Genomic DNA, 26622 nt, shown 5'->3' with positions numbered 1-26622 from the left:
GGCCCGCCTCAACTCACGCTGACCCACCGAACCGCCTCGACTCACTCGGACCCGCCGACCGGCCCACCTTGACTCACTCCGACCCACCGACCAGCCTCGACTCACTCGGACCTGCTGACCAGCCCACCTTGCCTCGCGCCGACCCACCAGCCCGCCTCGACTCGCTCTTTCCCACCGACCCACCTCTACTCACTCCGACCTACCGGCCTGCCTCTACTCACTTGGACCCGCCAACGGACCCGCCTTAACTCGCACCCACCGACCGGCCCACCTTGACTTGCGCCGACCGACCAACCTGCCTCGACTCACTCAGACCGACCCGCCTCGACTCTCGCCAACCGACCGACCCACCTCGACTCACTCGGACCCACCAACCGACCCACCTGGACTCACTCCGACCTACCAACCGGCCCACCTCGACTCGTGCCAAACGGCCAACCGGCCCACCTTGACTCGCTCGGACCCACCGACCGGCCCGCCTCGACTCACTCGGACCCACCGACCCGCCTCGACTCACTCGCACCCGCCAACCGGCCCGCCTCGACTCGCACCCACCGACCGACCCACCTTGACTCACTCGGACCCACCGGCCCACCTCGACTAACTCGGCCCCACCCACAGACCCACCTCGACTCACTCGGAACCACTGACCCGCCTCGACTCACTCGGACCTGCCAACCGGCCCGCCTTGACTTGCGCCGACTGACTGGCCTCGCCTCGACTCGCGACGACCCACCAACCCGCCTGGACTCACTCGGACCCACCCACCGGCCTATCTCAACTCACTCGGACCCGCCGACCGGCCCACCTCGACTCACTCCGACCCACCGACCCACCTCGACTCACTCCAACCCACCGACCCGCATCGACTCACTCGGACCCGCCACCTGGCCCGCCTTCACTCGCGCCAACCCACCAACCCGCCTCGACTCACTCAGCCCGACCGACCGGCCCGCCTCGACTCACTCGGACCGACCGACCGGCCCGCCTCGACTCACTCGAACCCACCGACCGGCCCGCCTCGACTCGCTCGGACCCACCAACCGGCCCGCCTCAACTCACACCGACCAACTGACCCGCCTCGACTCACTCGGACCCGCCGACCGGCCCGCCTCGACTCACTCGGACCCGCCGACCGGCCCGCCTCGACTCACTCGGACCCGCCGACCGGCCCGCCTCGACTCACTCGGACCCGCCGACCGGCCCGCCTCGACTCACTCGGACCCGCCGACCGGCCCGCCTCGACTCACTCCCACCCGCCGACCGGCCCGCCTCGACTCACTCCCACCCGCCGACCGGCCCGCCTCGACTCACTCCCACCCGCCAACCGGCCCGCCTCGACTCGCGCCGCCCCACCGAACGACCCGCCTCGACTCCCTTTGACCGATCGACTGGCCCGCCTCGACTCGCGCCAACCCACTGACCAGCCCGTCTCGACTCACTCGGACCCACCGACCTGCCTCAACTCACTCGCACCCGCCAACCGGCCCGCCTCGACTCACTCCGACCCTCTGACCCGCCTCGACTCACTCGGACCCGCCGACCGGCCCGCCTCCACTCACTCCGACCCACCGACCGGCCCGCCTCCACTCACTCCGACCCACTGACCCGCCTCGACTCACTCAGACCTGTCAACCGGCCCGCCTCGACTCGCGCCGACTGACCGGCCTCGCCTCGATTCGCGCCGACCCACCGACCCGCCTCGACTCACTCCAACCCACCGACCCGCCTCGACTCACTCAGACCCGCCGACCAGCCCACCTTGGCTTGCGCCGACCGACTGGCCCGCCTCGACTCACGCTGACCCACCGAACCGCCTCGACTCACTCGGACCCGCCGACCGGCCCACCTTGACTCACTCCGACCCACCAACCAGCCTCGACTCACTCGGACCTGCTGACCAGCCCACCTTGACTCGCGCCGACCCACCAGCCCGCCTCGACTCGCTCTTACCCACCGACCCACCTCTACTCACTCCGACCCACCGGCCTGCCTCTACTCACTTGGACCCGCCAACGGACACGCCTTAACTCGCACCCACCGACCGGCCCACCTTGACTTGGGCCGACCGACCAACCTGCCTCGACTCACTCGGACCGACCCGCCTCGACTCTCGCCAACCGACCGACCCACCTCGACTCACTCGGACCCACCAACCGACCCACCTCGACTCACTCCGACCTACCAACCGGCCCACCTCGACTCGTGCCGAACGGCCAACCGGCCCACCTCGACTCGCTCGGACCCACCGACCGGCCCGCCTCGACTCACTCGGACCCACCGACCCGCCTCGACTCACTCGCACCCGCCAACCGGCCCGCCTCGACTCGCACCGACCGACCGACCCACCTCGACTCACTCCGACCCACCAACCCACCTCGACTCACTCCGACCCACCGACCTGTCCGCTTTGACTCACTCGGACCTGCCGACCGGCCCGCCTCGACTCACTCGGACCCACCGACCCGCCTCGCCTCGCGCCGCCCCAGCGACCGACCCGCCTCACCTCGCGCCGCCCCAGCGACCGACCCGCCTCGACTCGCGCCGACCCACCAACCAGCCTGCCTCGACTCACTCGGACCCACCGACCCGCCTCGACTCACTCGGACCCGCCAACCGGCCCGCCTAGCCTCGCACCAAACGACCGGCCTGCCTCGACGCGCGCCGACCCACCGACCGGCCCGCCTCGACTCACTCGGACCCGCCACCTGGCCCGCCTTCACTCGCGCCAACCCACCAACCGCCTCGACTCACTCAGCCGGACCGACCGGCCCGCCTCGACTCACTCGGACCGACCGACCGGCCCGCCTCGACTCGCTCGGACCCACCAACCGGCCGGCCTCAACTCGCACCGACCAACTGACCCGCCTCGACTCACTCGGACCCACCCACTGGCCCACCTCAACTCACTCGGACGGACCCACCGGCCCGCCTCGACTCACTCGGACCCACTGACCCACCTCGACTCACTCGGACCTGCCAACCGGCCCGCCTTGACTTGCGCCGACTGACCGGCCTCGCCTCGACTCGCGACGACCCACCAACCCGCCTCGACTCACTCGGACCCACCCACCGGCCTATCTCAACTCACTCGGACCCGCCGACCGACCCACCTCGACTCACTCCAACCCACCGACCCGCATCGACTCACTCGGACCCACTGACCCACCTCAACTCACTCCGACCCACCGAACCGCCTCTACTCACTTGGACCCCCCAACGGACCCGCCTCGACTCGCGCCGACCGACCGGCCCACCTTGACTCGCGCCGACCCACTGACCCGCCTCGACTCACTCGGACCCACCCAGCGGCCCACCTCGACTCACTCGGACCCGCCGACCTGCCTCGACTCACTCGGACCCACTGACCCACCTCAACTCACTCCGACCCACCGACCCGCCTCTACTCACTTGGGCCTCCCAACGGACCCGCCTTAACTCGCGCCAACCGACCGGCCCGCCTCGACTCGCGCCGACCCACCGAACGACCCGCCTTGACTCGCGCCGCCCCACCGAACGACCTGCCTCGACTTGCACCGCCCCACCGAACGACCTGCCTCGACTTGCGCCGCCCCACCGACCAGCCCGCCTCGACTCACTGAGACCCACCGACCCGCCTCGACTCACTCGAACCCGCCAACTGGCCCGCCTCGACTCGCACCGACCGACCGGCCCACCTCGACTCGCGCCAACCCACCGACCAGCCCGCCTCGACTCACTCGGACCCACCGGCCCACCTCGACTCACTCGGACCAACCACCGGCCCACCTCGACTCACTCGGAACCACTGACCCGCCTCGACTCACTCCGACCTGCCAACCGGCCCGCCTTGACTTGCGCCGACTGACCGGCCTCGCCTCGACTCGCGACGACCCACCAACCCGCCTCGACTCACTCGGACCCACCCACCGGCCTATCTCAACTCACTCCGACCTGCCGACCGGCCCACCTCGACTCACTCCGACCCACCAACCCGCCTCGACTCACTCCAACCCACCGACCTGCCTCGACTCACTCCAACCCACCGACCCGCCTCGACTCACTCGGACCCGCCGACCGGCCCGCCTCGACTCACTCGGACCCACCGACCCGCCTCGACTCACTCGGACCCACCGACCCGCCTCGACTCACTCGGACCCACCGACCCGCCTCGACTCACTCGGACCCACCGACCGGCCCACCTCGACTCACTCGGACCCACCGACCCGCCTCGACTCACTCGGACCCACCGACCCGCCTCGACTCACTCGGACCCACCGACCGGCCCACCTCAACTCACTCCAACCCACCGACCCGCATCGACTCACTCGGACCCACCGACCCGCCTCGACTCACTCCCACCCGCCAACCGGCCCGCCTCGACTCGCGCCGCCCCACCGAACGACCCCCCTCGACTCCCTTTGACCGATCGACTGGCCCACCTCGACTCGCGCCAACCCACCGACCAGCCCGTCTCGACTCACTCGGACCCACCGACCTGCCTCAACTCACTCGCACCCGCCAACCGGCCCGCCTCGACTCACTCCGACCCTCTGACCCGCCTCGACTCACTCGGACCCGCCAACCGGCCCGCCTCCACTCACTCCGACCCACCGACCGGCCCGCCTCCACTCACTCCGACCCACTGACCCGCCTCGACTCACTCAGACCTGTCAACCGGCCCGCCTCGACTCGCGCCGACTGACCGGCCTCGCCTCGACTCGCGCCGACCCACCGACCCGCCTCGACTCGCGCCGACCCACCGACCCGCCTCGACTCACTCAGACCTGCCGACCAGCCCACCTTGGCTTGCGCCGACCGACTGGCCCGCCTCAACTCACGCTGACCCACCGAACCGCCTCGACTCACTCGGACCCGCCGACCGGCCCACCTTGACTCACTCCGACCCACCGACCAGCCTCGACTCACTCGGACCTGCTGACCAGCCCACCTTGCCTCGCGCCGACCCACCAGCCCGCCTCGACTCGCTCTTACCCACCGACCCACCTCTACTAACTCCGACCCACCGGCCTGCCTCTACTCACTTGGACCTGCCAATGGACCCGCCTTAACTCGCACCGACCGACCGGCCCACCTTGACTTGCGCCGACCGACCAACCTGCCTCGACTCACTCGGACCGACCCGCCTCGACTCTCGCCAACCGACCGACCCACCTCGACTCACTCGGACCCACCAACCGACCCACCTCGACTCACTCCGACCTACCAACCGGCCCACCTCGACTCGTGCCGAACGGCCAACCGGCCCACCTCGACTCGCTCGGACCCACCGACCGGCCCGCCTCGACTCACTCGGACCCACCGACCTGCCTCGACTCACTCGCACCCGCCAACCGGCCCGCCTCGACTCGCACCGACCGACCGGCCCACCTCGACTCGCGCCAACCCACCGACCGACCCACCTCGACTCACTCGGACCCAACCGACCGACCCACCTCGACTCACTCGGCCCCACCCACCGGCCCACCTCGACTCACTCGGAACCACTGACCCGCCTCGACTCACTCCGACCTGCCAACCGGCCCGCCTTGACTTGCGCCGACTGACCGGCCTCGCCTCGACTCGCGACGACCCACCAACCCGCCTCAACTCACTCGGACCCACCCACCGGCCTATCTCAACTCACTCGGACCCGCCGACCGGCCCACCTCGACTCACTCCGCCCCACCGACCCACCTCGACTCACTCCAACCCACCGACCCGCATCGACTCACTCGGACCCACTGACCAACCTCAACTCACTCCGACCCACCGAACCGCCTCGACTCACTCGGAGCCGACAACGGACCCGCCTCGACTCGCGCCGACGGACCGGCCTGCCTCGACTCGCGCCGACCGACCGGCCCGCCTCGACTCACTCGGACCCACCCACCGGCCCGCCTCGACTCGCTCGGACCCACCAACCAGCCCACCTCGACTCGCACCGACCCACTGACCCGCCTCGACTCGCACCGACCCACTGACCCGGCTCGACTCACTCGGACGGACCCACCGGCCCGCCACGACTCACTCGGACCCACCCACCGGCCTATCGCAACACACTCAGACCCACCAACCGGCCCGCCTCGACTCACTCCGACCCACCGACTCGCCTCGACTCACTCCGACCCACCGACCCGCCTCGACTCACTCCGACCCACCGACCCGCCTCGACTCACTCCGACCCACCGACCCGCCTCGACTCACTCCGACCCACCGACCCGCCTCGACTCACTCCCACCCGCCGACCGGCCCGCCTCGACTCACTCGGACCCACCCACCGGCCTATCTCAACTCACTCGGACCTGCCGACCGGCCCACCTCGACTCACTCCGACCCACCAACCCGCCTCGACTCACTCCAACCCACCGACCTGCCTCGACTCACTCCAGCCCACCGACCCGCCTCGACTCACTCGGACCCGACGACCGGCCCACCTCAACTCACTCCAACCCACCGACCCGCATCGACTCACTCGGACCCACCGGCCCGCCTCGACTCACTCGGACCCGCCGACCGGCCCGCCTCCACTCACTCGGACCCGCCGACCGGCCCGCCTCGACTCACTCGGACCCGCCGACCGGCCCGCCTCGACTCACTCGGACCCGCCGACCGGCCCGCCTCGACTCACTCGGACCCGCCGACCGGCCCGCCTCGACTCACTCCCACCCGCCGACCGGCCCGCCTCGACTCACTCCCACCCGCCGACCGGCCCGCCTCGACTCGCGCCGCCCCACCGAACGACCCGCCTCGACTCCCTTTGACCGATCGACTGGCCCGCCTCGACTCGCGCCAACCCACCGACCAGCCCGTCTCGACTCACTCGGACCCACCGACCTGCCTCAACTCACTCGCACCCGCCAACCGGCCCACCTCGACTCACTCCGACCCTCTGACCCGCCTAGACTCACTCGGACCCGCCGACCGGCCCGCCTCGACTCACTCGGACCCGCCGACCGGCCCACCTCAACTCACTCCAACCCACCGACCCGCATCGACTCACTCGGACCCACCGACCTGCCTCGACTCACTCCCACCCGCCGACCCGCCTCGACTCACTCCCACCCGCCGACCGGCCCGCCTCGACTCGCGCCGCCCCACCGAACGACCCGCCTCGACTCCCTTTGACCGATCGACTGGCCCGCCTCGACTCGCGCCAACCCACCGACCAGCCCGTCTCGACTCACTCGGACCCACCGACCTGCCTCAACTCACTCGCACCCGCCAACCGGCCCGCCTCGACTCACTCCGACCCTCTGACCCGCCTCGACTCACTCGGACCCGCCGACCGGCCCGCCTCCACTCACTCCGACCCACCGACCGGCCCGCCTCCACTCACTCCGACCCACTGACCCGCCTCGACTCACTCAGACCTGTCAACCGGCCCGCCTCGACTCGCGCCGACTGACCGGCCTCGCCTCGATTCGCGCCGACCCACCGACCCGCCTCGACTCACTCCAACCCACCGACCCGCCTCGACTCACTCAGACCCGCCGACCAGCCCACCTTGGCTTGCGCCGACCGACTGGCCCGCCTCGACTCACGCTGACCCACCGAACCGCCTCGACTCACTCGGACCCGCCGACCGGCCCACCTTGACTCACTCCGACCCACCAACCAGCCTCGACTCACTCGGACCTGCTGACCAGCCCACCTTGACTCGCGCCGACCCACCAGCCCGCCTCGACTCGCTCTTACCCACCGACCCACCTCTACTCACTCCGACCCACCGGCCTGCCTCTACTCACTTGGACCCGCCAACGGACCCGCCTTAACTCGCACCCACCGACCGGCCCACCTTGACTTGCGCCGACCGACCAACCTGCCTCGACTCACTCGGACCGACCCGCCTCGACTCTCGCCAACCGACCGACCCACCTCGACTCACTCGGACCCACCAACCGACCCACCTCGACTCACTCCGACCTACCAACCGGCCCACCTCGACTCGTGCCGAACGGCCAACCGGCCCACCTCGACTCGCTCGGACCCACCGACCGGCCCGCCTCGACTCACTCGGACCGACCAGCCTGCCTCGACTCGTTCCGAACGGACGACCGACCCGCCTCGACTCGCGCCAACCGACCAACCCGCCTCGACTCGCGCCGACCGACCAACCCACCTCCATTCGTGCCGACCGACCAACCTGCCTCGACTCACTCGGACCGACCCGCCTCGACTCTCGCCAACCGACCGACCCACCTCGACTCACTCGGACCCACCAACCGACCCACCTCGACTCACTCCGACCTACCAACCGGCCCACCTCGACTCGTGCCGAACGGCCAACCGGCCCACCTCGACTCGCTCGGACCCACCGACCGGCCCGCCTCGACTCACTCGGACCCACCGACCCGCCTCGACTCACTCGCACCCGCCAACCGGCCCGCCTCGACTCGCACCGACCGACCGACCCACCTCGACTCACTCCGACCCACCAACCCACCTCGACTCACTCCGACCCACCGACCTGTCCGCTTTGACTCACTCGGACCTGCCGACCGGCCCGCCTCGACTCACTCGGACCCACCGACCCGCCTCGCCTCGCGCCGCCCCAGCGACCGACCCGCCTCACCTCGCGCCGCCCCAGCGACCGACCCGCCTCGACTCGCGCCGACCCACCAACCAGCCTGCCTCGACTCACTCGGACCCACCGACCCGCCTCGACTCGCTCGGACCCGCCAACCGGCCCGCCTAGCCTCGCACCAAACGACCGGCCTGCCTCGACGCGCGCCGACCCACCGACCGGCCCGCCTCGACTCACTCGGACCCGCCACCTGGCCCGCCTTCACTCGCGCCAACCCACCAACCGCCTCGACTCACTCAGCCCGACCGACCGGCCCGCCTCGACTCACTCGGACCGACCGACCGGCCCGCCTCGACTCGCTCGGACCCACCAACCGGCCCGCCTCAACTCGCACCGACCAACTGACCCGCCTCGACTCACTCGGACCCACCCACTGGCCCACCTCAACTCACTCGGACGGACCCACCGGCCCGCCTCGACTCACTCGGACCCACTGACCCACCTCGACTCACTCGGACCTGCCAACCGGCCCGCCTTGACTTGCGCCGACTGACCGGCCTCGCCTCGACTCGCGACGACCCACCAACCCGCCTCGACTCACTCGGACCCACCCACCGGCCTATCTCAACTCACTCGGACCCGCCGACCGACCCACCTCGACTCACTCCAACCCACCGACCCGCATCGACTCACTCGGACCCACTGACCCACCTCAACTCACTCCGACCCACCGAACCGCCTCTACTCACTTGGACCCCCCAACGGACCCGCCTCGACTCGCGCCGACCGACCGGCCCACCTTGACTCGCGCCGACCCACTGACCCGCCTCGACTCACTCGGACCCACCCAGCGGCCCACCTCGACTCACTCGGACCCGCCGACCTGCCTCGACTCACTCGGACCCACTGACCCACCTCAACTCACTCCGACCCACCGACCCGCCTCTACTCACTTGGGCCTCCCAACGGACCCGCCTTAACTCGCGCCAACCGACCAGCCCGCCTCGACTCGCGCCGACCCACCGAACGACCCGCCTTGACTCGCGCCGCCCCACCGAACGACCTGCCTCGACTTGCACCGCCCCACCGAACGACCTGCCTCGACTTGCGCCGCCCCACCGACCAGCCCGCCTCGACTCACTCGGACCCACCGGCCCACCTCGACTCACTCGGACCAACCACCGGCCCACCTCGACTCACTCGGAACCACTGACCCGCCTCGACTCACTCCGACCTGCCAACCGGCCCGCCTTGACTTGCGCCGACTGACCGGCCTCGCCTCGACTCGCGACGACCCACCAACCCGCCTCGACTCACTCGGACCCACCCACCGGCCTATCTCAACTCACTCCGACCTGCCGACCGGCCCACCTCGACTCACTCCGACCCACCAACCCGCCTCGACTCACTCCAACCCACCGACCTGCCTCGACTCACTCCAACCCACCGACCTGCCTCGACTCACTCCAACCCACCGACCCGCCTCGACTCACTCGGACCCGCCGACCGGCCCGCCTCGACTCACTCGGACCCACCGACCCGCCTCGACTCACTTGGACCCACCGACCCGCCTCGACTCACTCGGACCCGCCGACCGGCCCACCTCAACTCACTCCAACCCACCGACCCGCATCGACTCACTCGGACCCACCGACCCGCCTCGACTCACTCCCACCCGCCAACCGGCCCGCCTCGACTCGCGCCGCCCCACCGAACGACCCGCCTCGACTCCCTTTGACCGATCGACTGGCCCGCCTCGACTCGCGCCAACCCACCGACCAGCCCGTCTCGACTCACTCGGACCCACCGACCTGCCTCAACTCACTCGCACCCGCCAACCGGCCCGCCTCGACTCACTCCGACCCTCTGACCCGCCTCGACTCACTCGGACCCGCCAACCGGCCCGCCTCCACTCACTCCGACCCACCGACCGGCCCGCCTCGACTCACTCCGACCCACTGACCCGCCTCGACTCACTCAGACCTGTCAACCGGCCCGCCTCGACTCGCGCCGACTGACCGGCCTCGCCTCGACTCGCGCCGACCCACCGACCCGCCTCGACTCACTCCAACCCACCGACCCGCCTCGACTCACTCAGACCCGCCGACCAGCCCACCTTGGCTTGCGCCGACCGACTGGCCCGCCTCAACTCACGCTGACCCACCGAACCGCCTCGACTCACTCGGACCCGCCGACCGGCCCACCTTGACTCACTCCGACCCACCGACCAGCCTCGACTCACTCGGACCTGCTGACCAGCCCACCTTGCCTCGCGCCGACCCACCAACCCGCCTCGACTCACTCGGACCCACCCACCGGCCTATCTCAACTCACTCGGACCCGCCAACCGGCCCGCCTCGACTCACTCCGACCCACTGACCCACCTCGAATCACTCCAACCCACCGACCCGCATCGACTCACTCGGACCCACTGACCCACCTCAACTCACTCCGACCCACCGAACCGCCTCGACTCACTCGGAGCCGCCAACGGACCCGCCTCTACTCGCGCCGACCGACCGACCCACCTCGACTCACTCGGACCCACCAACCGACCCACCTCGACTCACTCCGACCTACCAACCGGCCCACCTCGACTCGTGCCAAACGGCCAACCGGCCCACCTTGACTCGCTCGGACCCACCGACCGGCCCGCCTCGACTCACTCGGACCCACCGACCCGCCTCGACTCACTCGCACCTGCCAACCGGCCCGCCTCGACTCGCACCCACCGACCGACCCACCTTGACTCACTCGGACCCACCGGCCCACCTCGACTAACTCGGCCCCACCCACAGACCCACCTCGACTCACTCGGAACCACTGACCCGCCTCGACTCACTCGGACCTGCCAACCGGCCCGCCTTGACTTGCGCCGACTGACTGGCCTCGCCTCGACTCGCGACGACCCACCAACCCGCCTCGACTCACTCGGACCCACCCACCGGCCTATCTCAACTCACTCGGACCCGCCGACCGGCCCACCTCGACTCACTCCGACCCACCGACCCATCTCGACTCACTCCAACCCACCGACCCGCATCGACTCACTCGGACCCGCCACCTGGCCCGCCTTCACTCGCGCCAACCCACCAACCCGCCTCGACTCACTCAGCCCGACCGACCGGCCCGCCTCGACTCACTCGGACCGACCGACCGGCCCGCCTCGACTCACTCGAACCCACCGACCGGCCCGCCTCGACTCGCTCGGACCCACCAACCGGCCCGCCTCAACTCACACCGACCAACTGACCCGCCTCGACTCACTCGGACCCACCCACTGGCCCACCTCAACTCACTCGGACGGACCCACCGGCCCGCCTCGACTCACTCGGACCCGCTGACCCGCCTCGACTCACTCGGACCTGCCAACCGGCCCGCCTTGACTTGCGCCGACTGACCGGCCTCGCCTCGACTCGCGACGACCCACCAACCCGCCTCGACTCACTCGGACCCACCCACCGGCCTATCTCAACTCACTCGGACCCGCCAACCGGCCCGCCTCGACTCACTCCGACCCACTGACCCACCTCGAATCACTCCAACCCACCGACCCGCATCGACTCACTCGGACCCACTGACCCACCTCAACTCACTCCGACCCACCGAACCGCCTCGACTCACTCGGAGCCGCCAACGGACCCGCCTCTACTCGCGCCGACCGACCGGCCCGCCTCGACTCACTCGGACCCACCCACCGGCCCGCCTCGACTCGCTCGGACCCACCAACCAGCCCACCTCGACTCGCACCGACCCACTGACCCGCCTCGACTCGCACCGACCCACTGACCCGCCTCGACTCACTCGGACAGACCCACCGGCCCGCCACGACTCACTCGGACCCACCCACCGGCCTATCGCAACTCACTGAGACCCACCAACCGGCCCGCCTCGACTCACTCCGACCCACCGACCCGCCTCGACTCACTCCGACCCACCGACCCGCCTCGACTCACTCCGACACGCCGACGGACCCGCCTCGACTCACTCCGACCCACCGACCTGCCTCGACTCACTCCCACCCGCCGACCGGCCCGCCTCGACTCACTCGGACCCACCCACCGGCCTATCTCAACTCACTCGGACCTACCGACCGGCCCACCTCGACTCACTCCGACCCACCGACCTGCCTCGACTCACTCCAACCCACCGACCTGCCTCGACTCACTCCAGCCCACCGACCCGCCTCGACTCACTCGGACCCGCCGACCGGCCCACCTCAACTCACTCCGACCCACCGACCCGCATCGACTCACTCGGACCCACCGACCCGCCTCGACTCACTCCCACCCGCCGACCGGCCCGCCTCGACTCGCGCCGCCCCACCGAACGACCCGCCTCGACTCCCTTTGACCGATCGACTGGCCCGCCTCGACTCGCGCCAACCCACCGACCAGCCCGTCTCGACTCACTCGGACCCACCGACCTGCCTCAACTCACTCGCACCCGCCAACCGGCCCACCTCGACTCACTCCGACCCTCTGACCCGCCTCGACTCACTCGGACCCGACAACCGGCCCACCTCAACTCACTCGGACCCACCGACCCGCCTCGACTCACTCGGACCCACCGACCCGCCTCGACTCACTCGGACCCACCGACCCGCCTCGACTCACTCCCACCCGCCGACCGGCCCGCCTCGACTCGCGCCGCCCCACCGAACGACCCGCCTCGACTCCCTTTGACCGATCGACTGGCCCGCCTCGACTCGCGCCAACCCACCGACCAGCCCGTCTCGACTCACTCGGACCCACCGACCTGCCTCAACTCACTCGGACCCGCTGACCGGCCCGCCTCCACTCACTCGCACCCGCCAACCGGCCCGCCTCGACTCACTCCGACCCTCTGACCCGCCTCGACTCACTCGGACCCGCCGACCGGACCGCCTCCACTCACTCTGACCCACCGACCGGCCCGCCTCCACTCACTCCAACCCACTGACCCGCCTCGACTCACTCAGACCTGTCAACCGGCCCGCCTTGACTCGCGCCGACTGACCGGCCTCGCCTCGACTCGCGCCGACCCACCGACCCGCCTCGACTCACTCCAACCCACCGACCCGCCTCGACTCACTCCAACCCACCGACCCGCCTCGACTCACTCGGACCCGCCGACCAGCCCACCTTGGCTTGCGCCGACCGACTGGCCCGCCTCGACTCACGCTGACCCACCGAACCGCCTCGACTCACTCGGACCCGCCGACCGGCCCACCTTGACTCGCGCCGACCCACCAGCCCGCCTCGACTCGCTCTTACCCACCGACCCACCTCTACTCACTCCGACCCACCGGCCTGCCTCTACTCACTTGGACCCGCCAACGGACCCGCCTTAACTCGCACCCACCGACCGGCCCACCTTGACTTGCGCCGACCGACCAACCTGCCTCGACTCACTCAGACCGACCCGCCTCGACTCTCGCCAACCGACCGACCCACCTCGACTCACTCCGACCTACCAACCGACCCACCTCGACTCACTCCGACCTACCAACCGGCCCACCTCGACTCGTGCCAAACGGCCAACCGGCCCACCTTGACTCGCTCGGACCCACCGACCGGCCCGCCTCGACTCACTCGGACCCACCGACCCGCCTCGACTCACTCGCACCTGCCAACCGGCCCGCCTCGACTCGCACCCACCGACCGACCCACCTTGACTCACTCGGACCCACCGGCCCACCTCGACTAACTCGGCCCCACCCACAGACCCACCTCGACTCACTCGGAACCACTGACCCGCCTCGACTCACTCGGACCTGCCAACCGGCCCGCCTTGACTTGCGCCGACTGACTGGCCTCGCCTCGACTCGCGACGACCCACCAACCCGCCTCGACTCACTCGGACCCACCCACCGGCCTATCTCAACTCACTCGGACCCGCCGACCGGCCCACCTCGACTCACTCCGACCCACCGACCCATCTCGACTCACTCCAACCCACCGACCCGCATCGACTCACTCGGACCCGCCACCTGGCCCGCCTTCACTCGCGCCAACCCACCAACCCGCCTCGACTCACTCAGCCCGACCGACCGGCCCGCCTCGACTCACTCGGACCGACCGACCGGCCCGCCTCGACTCACTCGAACCCACCGACCGGCCCGCCTCGACTCGCTCGGACCCACCAACCGGCCCGCCTCAACTCACACCGACCAACTGACCCGCCTCGACTCACTCGGACCCACCCACTGGCCCACCTCAACTCACTCGGACGGACCCACCGGCCCGCCTCGACTCACTCGGACCCGCTGACCCGCCTCGACTCACTCGGACCTGCCAACCGGCCCGCCTTGACTTGCGCCGACTGACCGGCCTCGCCTCGACTCGCGACGACCCACCAACCCGCCTCGACTCACTCGGACCCACCCACCGGCCTATCTCAACTCACTCGGACCCGCCAACCGGCCCGCCTCGACTCACTCCGACCCACTGACCCACCTCGAATCACTCCAACCCACCGACCCGCATCGACTCACTCGGACCCACTGACCCACCTCAACTCACTCCGACCCACCGAACCGCCTCGACTCACTCGGAGCCGCCAACGGACCCGCCTCTACTCGCGCCGACCGACCGACCCACCTCGACTCACTCGGACCCACCAACCGACCCACCTCGACTCACTCCGACCTACCAACTGGCCCACCTCGACTCGTGCCAAACGGCCAACCGGCCCACCTTGACTCGCTCGGACCCACCGACCGGCCCGCCTCGACTCACTCGGACCCACCGACCCGCCTCGACTCACTCGCACCTGCCAACCGGCCCGCCTCGACTCGCACCCACCGACCGACCCACCTTGACTCACTCGGACCCACCGGCCCACCTCGACTAACTCGGCCCCACCCACAGACCCACCTCGACTCACTCGGAACCACTGACCCGCCTCGACTCACTCGGACCTGCCAACCGGCCTGCCTTGACTTGCGCCGACTGACTGGCCTCGCCTCGACTCGCGACGACCCACCAACCCGCCTCGACTCACTCGGACCCACCCACCGGCCTATCTCAACTCACTCGGACCCGCCGACCGGCCCACCTCGACTCACTCCGACCCACCGACCCATCTCGACTCACTCCAACCCACCGACCCGCATCGACTCACTCGGACCCGCCACCTGGCCCGCCTTCACTCGCGCCAACCCACCAACCCGCCTCGACTCACTCAGCCCGACCGACCGGCCCGCCTCGACTCACTCGAACCCACCGACCGGCCCGCCTCGACTCGCTCGGACCCACCAACCGGCCCGCCTCAACTCACACCGACCAACTGACCCGCCTCGACTCACTCGGACCCACCCACTGGCCCACCTCAACTCACTCGGACGGACCCACCGGCCCGCCTCGACTCACTTGGACCCGCTGACCCGCCTCGACTCACTCGGACCTGCCAACCGGCCCGCCTTGACTTGCGCCGACTGACCGGCCTCGCCTCGACTCGCGACGACCCACCAACCCGCCTCGACTCACTCGGACCCACCCACCGGCCTATCTCAACTCACTCGGACCCGCCAACCGGCCCGCCTCGACTCACTCCGACCCACTGACCCACCTCGAATCACTCCAACCCACCGACCCGCATCGACTCACTCGGACCCACTGACCCACCTCAACTCACTCCGACCCACCGAACCGCCTCGACTCACTCGGAGCCGCCAACGGACCCGCCTCTACTCGCGCCGACCGACCGGCCCGCCTCGACTCACTCGGACCCACCCACCGGCCCGCCTCGACTCGCTCGGACCCACCAACCAGCCCACCTCGACTCGCACCGACCCACTGACCCGCCTCGACTCGCACCGACCCACTGACCCGCCTCGACTCACTCGGACAGACCCACCGGCCCGCCACGACTCACTCGGACCCACCCACCGGCCTATCGCAACTCACTCAGACCCACCAACCGGCCCGCCTCGACTCACTCCGACCCACCGACCCGCCTCGACTCACTCCGACCCACCGACCCGCCTCGACTCACTCCGACACGCCGACGGACCCGCCTCGACTCACTCCGACCCACCGACCTGCCTCGACTCACTCCCACCCGCCGACCGGCCCGCCTCGACTCACTCGGACCCACCCACCGGCCTATCTCAACTCACTCGGACCTACCGACCGGCCCACCTCGACTCACTCCGACCCACCAACCCGCCTCGACTCACTCCAACCCACCGACCTGCCTCGACTCACTCCAACCCACCGACCTGCCTCGACTCACTCCAACCCACCGACCCGCCTCGACTCACTCGGACCCGCCGACCCGCCTCGACTCACTCGGACCCGCCGACCGGCCCACCTCGACTGGCCCGCCTCGACTCGCGCCAACCCACCGACCAGCCCGTCTCGACTCACTCGGACCCACCGACCTGCCTCAACTCACTCGCACCCGCCGACCGGCCCACCTCGACTCGCGCCGCCCCACCGAACGACCCGCCTCGACTCCCTTTGACCGATCGACTGGCCCGCCTCGACTCGCGCCAACCCACCGACCAGCCCGTCTCGACTCACTCGGACCCACCGACCTGCCTCAACTCACTCGGACCCGCTGACCGGCCCGCCTCCACTCACTCGAACCCGCCAACCGGCCCGCCTCGACTCACTCCGACCCTCTGACCCGCCTCGACTCACTCGGACCCACCGACCGGCCCGCCTCCACTCACTCTGACCCACCGACCGGCCCGCCTCCACTCACTCCGACCCACTGACCCGCCTCGACTCACTCCAACCCACCGACCCGCCTCGACTCACTCGGACCCACCGACCAGCCCACCTTGGCTTGCGCCGACCGACTGGCCCGCCTCGACTCACGCTGACCCACCGAACCGCCTCGACTCACTCGGACCCGCCGACCGGCCCACCTTGACTCGCGCCGACCCACCAGCCCGCCTCGACTCGCTCTTACCCACCGACCCACCTCTACTCACTCCGACCCACCGGCCTGCCTCTACTCACTTGGACCCGCCAACGGACCCGCCTTAACTCGCACCCACCGACCGGCCCACCTTGACTTGCGCCGACCGACCAACCTGCCTCGACTCACTCAGACCGACCCGCCTCGACTCTCGCCAACCGACCGACCCACCTCGACTCACTCGGACCCACCAACCGACCCACCTCGACTCACTCCGACCTACCAACCGGCCCACCTCGACTCGTGCCGAACGGCCAACCGGCCCACCTCGACTCGCTCGGACCCACCGACCGGCCCGCCTCGACTCACACGGACCCACCGACCCGCCTCGACTCACTCGCACCCGCCAACCGGCCCGCCTCGACTCGCACCGACCGACCGGCCCACCTCGACTCGCGCCAACCCACCGACCGACCCACCTCGATTCACTCGGACCCACCGGTACACCTCGACTCACTCCGACCCGCCGACCGACCCCCCTCGACTCACTCCGACCCACCGACCCGCCTCGACTCACTCCCACCCGCCGACCGGCCGGCCTCGACTCACTCCGACCCACCGACCCGCCTTGACTCACTCGAACCCGCCAACCGGCCCGCCTCGACTCGCACCGACCGACCGGCCCACCTCGACTCGCGCCAACCCACCGACCAGCCCGCCTCGACTCACTCGGACCCACCGGCCCACCTCGACTCACTCGGACCAACCACCGGCCCACCTCGACTCACTCGGACCCACTGACCCGCCTCGACTCACTCGGACCCACTGACCCGCCTCGACTCACTCGGACCCACTGACCTGCCTCGACTCACTCCAACCCACCGACCCACCTAGACTCACTCGGACCCACCGACCCGTCTCGACTCACTCAGACCCGCCGACCAGCCCACCTTGGCTTGCGCCGACCGACTGGCCCGCCTCGACTCACGCTGACCCACCGAACCGCCTCGACTCACTCGGACCCGCCGACCGGCCCACCTCGACTCACTCCGACCCACCGACCCACCTCGACTCACTCCAACCCACCGACCCGCATCGACTCACTCGGTCCCACCGACCCGCCTCAACTCACTCCGACCCACCGACCCACCTCGACTCACTCCGACCCGCCGACCGACCCACCTCGACTCACTCCGACCCACCGACCCGCCTCGACTCACTCCCACCCGCCAACCGGCCGGCCTCGACTCACTCCGACCCACCGACCCGCCTCGACTCACCCCGACCCACCGACCCACCTCGACTCACCCCGACCCACCGACCCGCCTCGACTCACTCCGACACGCCGACTGACCCACCTCGACTCACTCCAACCCTCTGACCCGCCTCACTTCACTCGGACCCGCCGACCGGCCAACCTCAACTCACTCGGACCCACCGACCCGCCTCGACTCACTCAGACCTGTCAACCGGCCCACCTTGACTCGCACCGACCGACCGGCCCACCTCGACTCGCGCCAGCCCACCGACCGGCCCACCTCGACTCACTCGGACCCACCGGCCCACCTCGACTCACTCGGACCCACCGGCCCACCTCGACTCACTCGGACCCACCGGCCCACCTCGACTCACTCGGACCCACCGGCCCGCCTCGACTCACTCCGACCTACCGACCAGCCCGCCTCGACTCACTCCCACCCACTGACCGGCCCGCCTCGACTCACTCGGACCCACCAACCGGCCCGCCTCGACTCACTCGGTCCCACCGACCCACCTCGACTCACTCCGACCCACCGACCTGCCTCGACTCACTCCGACCCACCGACCTGTCCGCTTCGACTCACTCGGACCCGCCGACCGGCCCGCCTCGACTCACTCGGACCCACCGACATGCCTCGACTCGCGCCGACCCACCGGCTCGCCTCAACTCACTCGGACCCGCCGACCCACCTCAACTCACTCCGACCCACTGACCCGCCTCTACTCACTTCGACCCGCCAACAGACCCGCCTCGACTCACTCGGACCCACCGACACGCCTCGCCTCGCGCCGCCCCACTGACCGAAACGCCTCGCCTCGCGCCGCCCCAGCGACCGACCCGGCTCGCCTCGCGCCGCCCCAGCGACCGACCCGCCTCGACTCGCGCCGACCCACCAACCAGCCTGCCTCGACTCACTCGGACCCACCGACCCGCCTCGACTCACTCGGACCCGCCAACCGGCCCGCCTCGCCTCGCACCAACCGACCGGCCTGCTTCGACGCGCGCCAACCCACCGACCGGCCCGCCTCGACTCACTCGGACCCGCCACCTGGCCCGCCTCGACTCACTCGGACCCGCCACCTGGCCCGCCTTCACTCGCGCCAACCCACCAACCCACCTCGACTCACTCAGCCCGACAGACCGGCCCGCCTCGACTCACTCGGACCCACCGACCGGCCCGCCTCGACTCACTCGGACCCACCGACCGGCCCGCCTCGACTCACTCGAACCCACCGACCGGCCCGCCTCGACTCGCTCGGACCCACCGACCGGCCCGCCTCGACTCGCTCGGACCCACCAACCAGCCCGCCTCAACTCGCACCGACCAACTGACCCGCCTCGACTCACTCGGACCCACCCACTGGCCCACCTCAACTCACTCGGACGGACCCACCGACCCGCCTCGACTCACTCCCACCCGCCGACCGGCCCGCCTCGACTCGCGCCGCCCCACCGACCAGCCCGTCTCGACTCACTCGGACCCACCGACCTGCCTCGATTCACTCGCACCCGCCGACCGGCCCGCCTCGACTCGCACCGACCGACAGGCCCGCCTCGTCTCGCGCTGACCCATCGACCGGCCCGCCTCCACTCACTCCGAACCACCGACCGGCCCGCCTCCACTCACTCCGACCCACTGACCCGCCTCGACTCACTCAGACCTGTCAACCGGCCCGCCTTGACTCGCACCGACTGACCGGCCTCGCCTCGACTCGCGCCGACACACCGACCAGCCTCAATTCACTCGGACCCGCCAACCAGCCCACCTCGACTCACTCTGACCCACCGACCTACCTCGACTCACTCGGACCCACCGACCCACCTCGACTCACTCGGACCTGCCAACCGGCCCGCCTTGACTTGCGCCGACCGACCGGCCCGCCTCGACTCACTCGGACCCACCCACCGGCCAGCCTCGACTCACTCGAACCCACCGACCGGCCCGCCTCGACTCGCTCGGACCCACCAACCGGCCCGCCTCAACTCGCACCGACCAACTGACCCGCCTCGACTCACTCGGACCCACCCACTGGCCCACCTCAACTCACTCGGACCGACCGACCGGCCCGCCTCGACTCACTCGAACCCACCGACCGGCCCGCCTCGACTCGCTCGGACCCACCAACCGGCCCGCCTCAACTCGCACCGACCAACTGACCCGCCTCGACTCACTCGGACCCACCCACTGGCCCACCTCAACTCACTCGGACGGACCCACCGGCCCGCCTCGACTCACTCGGACCCACTGACCCGCCTCGACTCACTCGGACCTGCCAACCGGCCCGCCTTGACTTGCGCCGACTGACTGGCCTCGCCTCGACTCGCGACGACCCACCAACCCGCCTCGACTCACTCGGACCCACCCACCGGCCTATCTCAACTCACTCGGACCCGCCGACCGGCCCACCTCGACTCACTCCGACCCACCGACCCATCTCGACTCACTCCAACCCACCGACCCGCATCGACTCACTCGGACCCGCCACCTGGCCCGCCTTCACTCGCGCCAACCCACCAACCCGCCTCGACTCACTCAGCCCGACCGACCGGCCCGCCTCGACTCACTCGGACCGACCGACCGGCCCGCCTCGACTCACTCGAACCCACCGACCGGCCCGCCTCGACTCGCTCGGACCCACCAACCGGCCCGCCTCAACTCGCACCGACCAACTGACCCGCCTCGACTCACTCGGACCCACCCACTGGCCCACCTCAACTCACTCGGACGGACCCACCGGCCCGCCTCGACTCACTCGGACCCGCTGACCCGCCTCGACTCACTCGGACCTGCCAACCGGCCCGCCTTGACTTGCGCCGACTGACCGGCCTCGCCTCGACTCGCGACGACCCACCAACCCGCCTCGACTCACTCGGACCCACCCACCGGCCTATCTCAACTCACTCGGACCCGCCAACCGGCCCGCCTCGACTCACTCCGACCCACTGACCCACCTCGAATCACTCCAACCCACCGACCCGCATCGACTCACTCGGACCCACTGACCCACCTCAACTCACTCCGACCCACCGAACCGCCTCGACTCACTCGGAGCCGCCAACGGACCCGCCTCTACTCGCGCCGACCGACCGACCCACCTCGACTCACTCGGACCCACCAACCGACCCACCTCGACTCACTCCGACCTACCAACCGGCCCACCTCGACTCGTGCCAAACGGCCAACCGGCCCACCTTGACTCGCTCGGACCCACCGACCGGCCCGCCTCGACTCACTCGGACCCACCGACCCGCCTCGACTCACTCGCACCTGCCAACCGGCCCGCCTCGACTCGCACCCACCGACCGACCCACCTTGACTCACTCGGACCCACCGGCCCACCTCGACTAACTCGGCCCCACCCACAGACCCACCTCGACTCACTCGGAACCACTGACCCGCCTCGACTCACTCGGACCTGCCAACCGGCCCGCCTTGACTTGCGCCGACTGACTGGCCTCGCCTCGACTCGCGACGACCCACCAACCCGCCTCGACTCACTCGGACCCACCCACCGGCCTATCTCAACTCACTCGGACCCGCCGACCGGCCCACCTCGACTCACTCCGACCCACCGACCCATCTCGACTCACTCCAACCCACCGACCCGCATCGACTCACTCGGACCCGCCACCTGGCCCGCCTTCACTCGCGCCAACCCACCAACCCGCCTCGACTCACTCAGCCCGACCAACCGGCCCGCCTCGACTCACTCGGACCGACCGACCGGCCCGCCTCGACTCACTCGAACCCACCGACCGGCCCGCCTCGACTCGCTCGGACCCACCAACCGGCCCGCCTCAACTCACACCGACCAACTGACCCGCCTCGACTCACTCGGACCCACCCACTGGCCCACCTCAACTCACTCGGACGGACCCACCGGCCCGCCTCGACTCACTCGGACCCGCTGACCCGCCTCGACTCACTCGGACCTGCCAACCGGCCCGCCTTGACTTGCGCCGACTGACCGGCCTCGCCTCGACTCGCGACGACCCACCAACCCGCCTCGACTCACTCGGACCCACCCACCGGCCTATCTCAACTCACTCGGACCCGCCAACCGGCCCGCCTCGACTCACTCCGACCCACTGACCCACCTCGAATCACTCCAACCCACCGACCCGCATCGACTCACTCGGACCCACTGACCCACCTCAACTCACTCCGACCCACCGAACCGCCTCGACTCACTCGGAGCCGCCAACGGACCCGCCTCTACTCGCGCCGACCGACCGGCCCGCCTCGACTCACTCGGACCCACCCACCGGCCCGCCTCGACTCGCTCGGACCCACCAACCAGCCCACCTCGACTCGCACCGACCCACTGACCCGCCTCGACTCGCACCGACCCACTGACCCGCCTCGACTCACTCGGACAGACCCACCGGCCCGCCACGACTCACTCGGACCCACCCACCGGCCTATCGCAACTCACTCAGACCCACCAACCGGCCCGCCTCGACTCACTCCGACCCACCGACCCGCCTCGACTCACTCCGACCCACCGACCCGCCTCGACTCACTCCGACACGCCGACGGACCCGCCTCGACTCACTCCGACCCACCGACCTGCCTCGACTCACTCCCACCCGCCGACCGGCCCGCCTCGACTCACTCGGACCCACCCACCGGCCTATCTCAACTCACTCGGACCTACCGACCGGCCCACCTCGACTCACTCCGACCCACCGACCTGCCTCGACTCACTCCAACCCACCGACCTGCCTCGACTCACTCCAACCCACCGACCTGCCTCGACTCACTCCAACCCACCGACCTGCCTCGACTCACTCCAGCCCACCGACCCGCCTCGACTCACTCGGACCCGCCGACCGGCCCGCCTCGACTCACTCCGACCCACCGACCCGCATCGACTCACTCGGACCCACCGACCCGCCTCGACTCACTCCCACCCGCCGACCGGCCCGCCTCGACTCGCGCCGCCCCACCGAACGACCCGCCTCGACTCCCTTTGACCGATCGACTGGCCCGCCTCGACTCGCGCCAACCCACCGACCAGCCCGTCTCGACTCACTCGGACCCACCGACCTGCCTCAACTCACTCGCACCCGCCAACCGGCCCACCTCGACTCACTCCGACCCTCTGACCCGCCTCGACTCACTCGGACCCGACAACCGGCCCACCTCAACTCACTCCAACCCACCGACCCGCATCGACTCACTCGGACCCACCGACCCGCCTCGACTCACTCGGACCCACCGACCCGCCTCGACTCACTCCCACCCGCCGACCGGCCCGCCTCGACTCGCGCCGCCCCACCGAACGACCCGCCTCGACTCCCTTTGACCGATCGACTGGCCCGCCTCGACTCGCGCCAACCCACCGACCAGCCCGTCTCGACTCACTCGGACCCACCGACCTGCCTCAACTCACTCGGACCCGCTGACCGGCCCGCCTCCACTCACTCGAACCCGCCAACCGGCCCGCCTCGACTCACTCCGACCCTCTGACCCGCCTCGACTCACTCGGACCCGCCGACCGGCCCGCCTCCACTCACTCTGACCCACCGACCGGCCCGCCTCCACTCACTCCGACCCACTGACCCGCCTCGACTCACTCAGACCTGTCAACCGGCCCGCCTCGACTCGCGCCGACTGACCGGCCTCGCCTCGACTCGCGCCGACCCACCGACCCGCCTCGACTCACTCCAACCCACCGACCCGCCTCGACTCACTCCAACCCACCGACCCGCCTCGACTCACTCGGACCCGCCGACCAGCCCACCTTGGCTTGCGCCGACCGACTGGCCCGCCTCGACTCACGCTGACCCACCGAACCGCCTCGACTCACTCGGACCCGCCGACCGGCCCACCTTGACTCGCGCCGACCCACCAGCCCGCCTCGACTCGCTCTTACCCACCGACCCACCTCTACTCACTCCGACCCACCGGCCTGCCTCTACTCACTTGGACCCGCCAACGGACCCGCCTTAACTCGCACCCACCGACCGGCCCACCTTGACTTGCGCCGACCGACCAACCTGCCTCGACTCACTCAGACCGACCCGCCTCGACTCTCGCCAACCGACCGACCCACCTCGACTCACTCGGACCCACCAACCGACCCACCTCGACTCACTCCGACCTACCAACCGGCCCACCTCGACTCGTGCCGAACGGCCAACCGGCCCACCTCGACTCGCTCGGACCCACCGACCGGCCCGCCTCGACTCACACGGACCCACCGACCCGCCTCGACTCACTCGCACCCGCCAACCGGCCCGCCTCGACTCGCACCGACCGACCGGCCCACCTCGACTCGTGCCAACCCACCGACCGACCCACCTCGATTCACTCGGACCCACCGGTCCACCTCGACTCACTCCGACCCGCCGACCGACCCCCCTCGACTCACTCCGACCCACCGACCCGCCTCGACTCACTCCCACCCGCCGACCGGCCGGCCTCGACTCACTCCGACCCACCGACCCGCCTCCACTCACTCGAATCCGCCAACCGGCCCGCCTCGACTCGCACCGACCGACCGGCCCACCTCGACTCGCGCCAACCCACCGACCAGCCCGCCTCGACTCACTCGGACCCACCGGCCCACCTCGACTCACTCGGACCAACCACCGGCCCACCTCGACTCACTCGGACCCACCGACCCGCCTCGACTCACTCAGACCCGCCGACCAGCCCACCTTGGCTTGCGCCGACCGACTGGCCCGCCTCGACTCACGCTGACCCACCGAACCGCCTCGACTCACTCGGACCCGCCGACCGGCCCACCTCGACTCACTCCGACCCACCGACCCACCTCGACTCACTCCAACCCACCGACCCGCATCGACTCACTCGGTCCCACCGACCCGCCTCAACTCACTCCGACCCACCGACCCACCTCGACTCACTCCGACCCGCCGACCGACCCACCTCGACTCACTCCGACCCACCGACCCGCCTCGACTCACTCCCACCCGCCAACCGGCCGGCCTCGACTCACTCCGACCCACCGACCCGCCTCGACTCACCCCGACCCACCGACCCGCCTCGACTCACCCCGACCCACCGACCCGCCTCGACTCACTCCGACACGCCGACTGACCCACCTCGACTCACTCCAACCCTCTGACCCGCCTCACTTCACTCGGACCCGCCGACCGGCCAACCTCAACTCACTCGGACCCACCGACCCGCCTCGACTCACTCAGACCTGTCAACCGGCCCACCTTGACTCGCACCGACCGACCGGCCCACCTCGACTCGCGCCAGCCCACCGACCGGCCCACCTCGACTCACTCGGACCCACCGGCCCACCTCGACTCACTCGGACCCACCGGCCCGCCTCGACTCACTCCGACCTACCGACCAGCCCGCCTCGACTCACTCCCACCCACTGACCGGCCCGCCTCGACTCACTCGGACCCACCAACCGGCCCGCCTCGACTCACTTGGTCCCACCGACCCACCTCGACTCACTCCGACCCACCGACCTGCCTCGACTCACTCCGACCCACCGACCTGTCCGCTTCGACTCACTCGGACCCGCCGACCGGCCCGCCTCGACTCACTCGGACCCACCGACATGCCTCGACTCGCGCCGACCCACCGGCCCGCCTCAACTCACTCGGACCCGCCGACCCACCTCAACTCACTCCGACCCACTGACCCGCCTCTACTCACTTCGACCCGCCAACAGACCCGCCTCGACTCACTCGGACCCACCGACACGCCTCGCCTCGCGCCGCCCCACTGACCGAAACGCCTCGCCTCGCGCCGCCCCAGCGACCGACCCGGCTCGCCTCGCGCCGCCCCAGCGACCGACCCGCCTCGACTCGCGCCGACCCACCAACCAGCCTGCCTCGACTCACTCGGACCCACCGACCCGCCTCGACTCACTCGGACCCGCCAACCGGCCCGCCTCGCCTCGCACCAACCGACCGGCCTGCTTCGACGCGCGCCAACCCACCGACCGGCCCGCCTCGACTCACTCGGACCCGCCACCTGGCCCGCCTCGACTCACTCGGACCCGCCACCTGG

This window comes from Struthio camelus, chromosome 2 (genome assembly GCF_040807025.1).
Source record: "Struthio camelus isolate bStrCam1 chromosome 2, bStrCam1.hap1, whole genome shotgun sequence".
Classification (NCBI taxonomy): Eukaryota; Metazoa; Chordata; class Aves; order Struthioniformes; family Struthionidae; genus Struthio; species Struthio camelus.
Note: the sequence above shows the minus strand (reverse complement) of the source record.